Source organism: Dama dama, chromosome 15, assembly GCF_033118175.1.
Source record: "Dama dama isolate Ldn47 chromosome 15, ASM3311817v1, whole genome shotgun sequence".
NCBI lineage: Eukaryota > Metazoa > Chordata > Mammalia > Artiodactyla > Cervidae > Dama > Dama dama.
The window spans coordinates 62,987,984-62,994,167 of NC_083695.1; positions in this window are offsets into that span (position 1 = coordinate 62,987,984).

A 6,184-nucleotide genomic window follows, 5' to 3' on the forward strand; every position below is an offset into this window, starting at 1 on the left:
AAAAAGCAGTCTCTTCTACAAATAATGCAGGAAAAATAGATACTGATGTGCAAAAGAATAAAATTGGACCCTTATTTTACATCAGAGAGAAAAGTCAACTAAAGATACATTAAAGATCAAATATAAGACCTGAAACTATAGAAGTTTTGAAAGATAACACAGGGTATGATCTCCATGACATTGATTCTGACAGTGATTTCATGCTTATGACACTAAAAGCACAGGCAGCAAAAGCAATCTTAGACAAGTGGGACAATAAAAACAAAATCTACACAGGAAGCAAAAACAGTCAAAAAGGTTAAAAGACAACATACAGAACAGGAAAAAAATATCTGCAAGTCATATCTGACAAGGGGTTAATCTCCAAAATATATAGGAACTCTTAAAACTCAATAGTAAAAGTTAGAAAACCTATTAACCCAATTTAAATATGGGCAAAGGGCTAGAAGGGCCATACCTCTAAAGAAAAACAAAAATGGCAAGCAGGTGTATGAAAAAGTGCTAAACATCAGTAATCTTCAGAGAATGCAAATCAAAACCACAATGATATAGCTCCTTACATCTGTTAGGCTGAATATAATAAGAAAGAAAAATGTGTTGGCAAGGATATGAAGAAATTGAAATCCTTATATACTGTTGGTGAAAAGACAAAATGGTGCAGCTTATAAGGAAAACAGAAGAGAGGTAAACCAAAAAACTAAAAATAGAATTACCACATGACCCAGCAATCCCATTTTGGACTATTTAATAAAAGAAGTGAAATCATGATGCTAAGGAGATATTACACACCCATGTTCAAGTTAGCATTATTCACTCTAGACAAATGTGGAAAATCCTCAATGTCCATCAGTGGGTGGATGGGAGAAATGTGGTATTTAACAAATGAATGTGTATGCAAAGCTGAAACAGACTCACCGACATATTAAACAAACTAGTGGTTTTCAAAGGGGACAGGAAAGTGGGCATGGATAAATTGTTGGTTGGGTTTAAGAGATATAAACTAGTATGAATAAAATATGTAAGCAACAAGAATATATTGTGTGGGCTTTCTGGTGGCTCAGCGGTAAAAAGCTGACTGCAATGCAGGAGAAATGGGTTGGATCTTCGGGTGGGAACTATCTGCTGGAGAAGGAAATGGCAACCCACTCCTGTATTCTTGCCTGAAAAATAACATGAACAGAAGAGCCTGGCGAGCTACAGTCTCAAGGCTGTAGCCTTGGATGTGACTTAGCAACTAAGCAACAACCATAATAGAATGTATGACACAAGGGGTTAAACTTAAGTAAACCCTGAACTTTGGCTGATATTGCTGTGTCAGAGTTGGTTCATTGAAATAAATGCACCACACTGGTGAGGGTTATTGATAGAAGAGGCTTTGTGGGTTTAGGATGAGCTATGTGGGAATTGAATACATGTTGCCCAGTTTTGTGTGAACCTAGAACTTCTTCAAAAATAACATTATTTAAAAGAAAAATATACAAAAATATTTGTAGAATAGCTCCATTCTACAACTCTTGCCAAGACAAGGTGCATTCCTCTCTGGTTGTGGAGACTTTAGTGCTGATGCCCTCCTGGTCATTTGGACATCAATAGGAATTCCATCAGATGTGCGATATCGCTAAACTGAGAGTAAAAAATGCTGAACTCTTAGATAAGGTCTTGTACTGATGAATTGGTGATAGTTAAACTCACTAAGACATACATTGTTCACTTGAAAAAATAAAGGTCAGATTGGCTGATCTAAGATTTCCACTTATTAGTCATTCTTTCATTCCATGGAAAGAAGAGCCTTTCAGAAATCTTAGCAGGAAGAAGGAGGTACAGAGCAAGACACTCCCTAATCAAGGAATAAAATAGTTGCTAAAGGAGCATGACTGAGCTTATTTTATTCAGAATAAACTGCTGTGGTTCTATTAGTGTGAGAGGCAAATGAGTTCCTCACTGTTCAGTTGCTAAGTCTCGTATAACTAGCTGCGACCCTATGGACTGCAGGATGCCAGGCTTTGCTGTCCTTCACCATCTCCTGGAGTTTGAACAAACTCATGCCTGTTGAGTCAATGATGCCATCCAAGCACCTCATCCTCTGTTGCCCACTTCTCCCCCTGACCTCAAGCTTTCTCAGCATCAGGGTTTTATTTCCAATGAGTTGGCTCTTCCCATCTGGTGGCCAAAGTATTGGAGCTTCAGCTTCAGCATAAGTCCTTCCAACGGATATTCAGGGTTGATTACTTTGGGATTCACTGGTATGATCTCCTTGCAGTCCAAGGGATTCTTCTCCAGCATCACAGTTTGAAAGCATCAATTCTTTGGTGCTCAGACTTCTTTATGGCCCAACTCTCAAAAAAATTGGGAAAACCATAGCTTTGACTAGACAGACCTTTTAAGTGATGTCTCTGCTTTTTTAATATGCTGCGTAGGTTTGTCATAGCTTTCCTTCCAAGGAATAAGCATCTTTTAATTTTATGACTGGAGTCACCATCCACATTGACTTTGGGGCCCAAGAAAATATTATCTGCCACTGTTTCCACTTTTCCCCCCTCTATTTGCCATGAAGTGATGGGATTGGATGCTATGATCTTAGTTTTTTGAATGTTGAGTTTTAAGCCAGTCTCTTCTCTCTCCTCTTTCACCCTCATCTAGAGACTCTTTAGTTTTTCTTTACGTTGTGTCATTAGAGCAGTATCATCTGTGTATCTGAGGCTATTGATATTTCTACAGCAATCCTGATTCCAGCTTGTGATTTCATCCAATTTGGTATTTCATATGATGTCATTAGCATAGATGTTAAATAAGCAGGGTGACGATGTACAGCCTTGACATATTCCTTTCCCAGTTTTGAAAATATAGCAGTAATGTATTTTGTGAGTATATTTTATGGAAAGTGAGATACATTACAACAATCCTGTTAGTAAGGGGAGAGAAACCTTAGATATACTTTGTCACAAGGTACATGTACTTCATATGAAATAGTACTGGATTATTTTAAAATGAACTTGAATTAATTGTATATTGAGAACTCTAGGGAAACCATCAAAAAGAAGTAATAAAGCAGGTATAAGTAATAAGAATAAGTAATAAGAAAATTCAGAAGGTGAGAGATGTCAGCTGCATGGTGACTTAAAACGTTCCTCCTTTCTTTCCCCTCTTTAACAACAACAGTTAGAGATCTTTGCCGGCAAAGGTCTGTTTGTGCATGCATGTGTGCTATGTCAATTCAGTTGTGTCAGACTCTGTGTGACACTGTGGACTGTAGCTTGCCAGGCTCCTGTGGCCATGGGATTCTCCAGGCAAGAATGCTGGAGTAGATTGCCATGCCCTCCTCCAGGAGATCTTCCTGACCCAGAGATCGAGCCTGCATCTTTTATGTCTCCTGCATTGGCAGGTGGGTTCCTTACCACTAGCACCACCTGAGAAGCCCCAAGGTCCCTATAGTCAAAAGTATGGTTTTTTTAGTAGTCATGTATGGATGTGAGATTGGGCCATAAAGAAGGGTGAGCACTGAAAAATTGATGCTTTCACACTGTAGGGCCAGAGAATACTTGAGAATCCCTTGGACAGCAAAGAAGTCATACCAGTCAATCCTAAAGGAATTCAACCCTGAATATGCAGGGGAAGGACTGATGCTGAAGCTGAAGCTCCAATACTTTGGCCACCTGATGTGAAGAGCTGACTCATTGGAAAAGACCCTGATACTATGAAAGAGTGAGTGCAAAATGAGAAGGTGGCAGCAGAAGAAGAGATGGTTAGATAGTATCACTGACTCAATGGTCATGAATTTGAGCAACTCCAGGAGATAGTGAAGGACTGGCATGCTGCCGTCCATGGGGTCAAAAGAGTCGGACAACACTGAGCAGCTGAACAACAATTAGAGATTTATCCATGAGTGAAATGCTTCAGTGGAAGCAGTGGGGCCACCTGTGTACCTGAAAATGGACAGTCAGGTCTCAGTAAGGGCTGGAGATGCAAAGGGGTTGGTGAAATTGCCCCATTACCTCTTCCTGCCATCAGGGTGAAAACATGAAGTGTGCTGACCTTGGCAGATGTCCACACATGAGAGGGAATTTCTAGCAGTCTAGCATGTCTGATGGACAATTCCAGTGTAGCATCTGAGCAAAAAGGATATGAGTTGAGATGCAGTGGAGAGAGAAGAACTCCACCACAGACCCCTCCCCTCACCCCACTACCAGGGACTGAGCTGTGTGCTGGCAGCATCCTCTCCTGTGGAGGAGATGGAAAGCAGTGAGTGAGTGCCTGGTCACCTTAGTTGTGTGGGTTGCAGCTGGAGAAACTCATTTCTTTCCAGGAGCAACCAGAGTACTACAGCAGGACCCTCATGACTGGGCCAGAGAGGAGAAAGTGAATGAAGTAGATAAGAATTTCAGAGGACATTAGGGGGCATGCAGTCCTGCTTACTCTCTTTATGACTCCAGCAGGAAGTCTGTTCACAAGCCTCTGCTATTTACTGGAAAGCGAAAAAGAGGTTTCCGGCAGCAAGTCTGGTTAGTTTTAAGAAGAGAAAATGCAAAAGATTAAGAATTCTGCTGTAAGAGTGAGCAAGAAAGAGTGTGTGTTTCTCAGTACAAAACCTAAGAAACAGCACCACCAATAGCAGCACCAATGATCTATACCACCATCTGAAGACAACCAGTTAAGATTTAAGATTTTCACTTAAAGTGTGACTGGGGCATAGGCTTGGATTACATGATATTGAATGGTTTGCCTTGGAAATGAACCAAGATCATCTTGTTGTTTTTGAGATTGCACCCAAGTACTGCGTTTTGAACTGTTTCATTGACTATGAGGGTTACTCTATTCCTTCTAAGGGATTCTTACCTACAGTAGTAGATATAATGGTAGTCTGCATTAAAGTCACCCATTCCTGTCCATTTTAGTTCATGATATCTAAAATGTTGATATTCACTCTTGCCATCTCCCACTTTACCACATCCAATTTACCTTGATTCATGGACCCAACATTCCAGGTTTCTATGCAATATTATTTTTTACAGCATCACACTTTGCTTTCACCACCAGACACATCCACAACCGGGCTTCATTTCTGCTTTGGCCCAGGCTCTTCACTCCTTCTGGAGCCATTTCTCCACTCTTCCCCATTGGATATTGGAGACCTACTGACATGGGGGTCTCTTTTTCTGGTGTCTTTCTTTTGATTATGGTGAAAGAGAGTGAAAAGCTGGCTTAAAACTTAACATTCAAAAAACTAAGATCATGGCATCTGGTCCCATCACTTCATGGCAAATAGATGGGGAAAAATTGAAAACAGTGGCAGATTTTATTTTCTTGGGTTCCAAAATCACTGTGAACACTGACTGCAGCCACAAAATTAAAAGATGCTTGCTCCTTGGAAGGAAAGCTATGACAAACCTGGACAGTGCATTAAAAAGCAGAAACATCACTTCTCTGCAAAGCTCTGTCTAGTCAAAGCTGTGGTTTTTCCAGTAGTCATGTACAGATGTGAGAGTTGGACCATCAAGAAGGCTGAGTGCCAAAGAGTTAACGCTTTCAAATTGTGATGCTAGAGAAGACTCTTGAGAGTTCCTTGGACAGCAAATACATCAAAGCAGTCAATCCTGAAGGAAAGCAATCCAAAATATTCATTGGAAGAACTGATGCTGAAACTGAGGGACTGAACAACAGCAACTATTATTGTAGATTTCTCTGTTTATTGTTTTAGGTCTTTCATTATTTGCCTTGTATATTTTGGGGCTCTGTTGCTAGGTATATACATATGTGTTTAATTATATTTCCTTGAAGGATTTCCTTTTTTAATCCAATATAGAGCATTTCCCTGGAGAAGGAAATAGCAAGCCAGTCTAATATTCTTGCCTAGATAATCCCATGGACATGAACCTGATGGGCTATGATCCATAGGTCACAAAGAGTTGTACACAACTGAAGTGACTTAGCATGCAAAGCATTTCATTCTTATTGTTTCTTTTAAATTGCTATTTATTAAAAACCATTTCTTCTTAACCTTAGTATGGCCATTCCTGCTTTATTCGGCTATTCATTGATGGCAAAATCTCTTTTCCTCTTTCCCATTCAACAGATTCATGTCTTTGTGTTTCAAAAAGTGAATTTTGTATTGACAAACTGTAGTTATTTTAAATTGAGAGTGATTGACATGACTTTAATTTCGGGTGTACAACATAATGATTCAGTA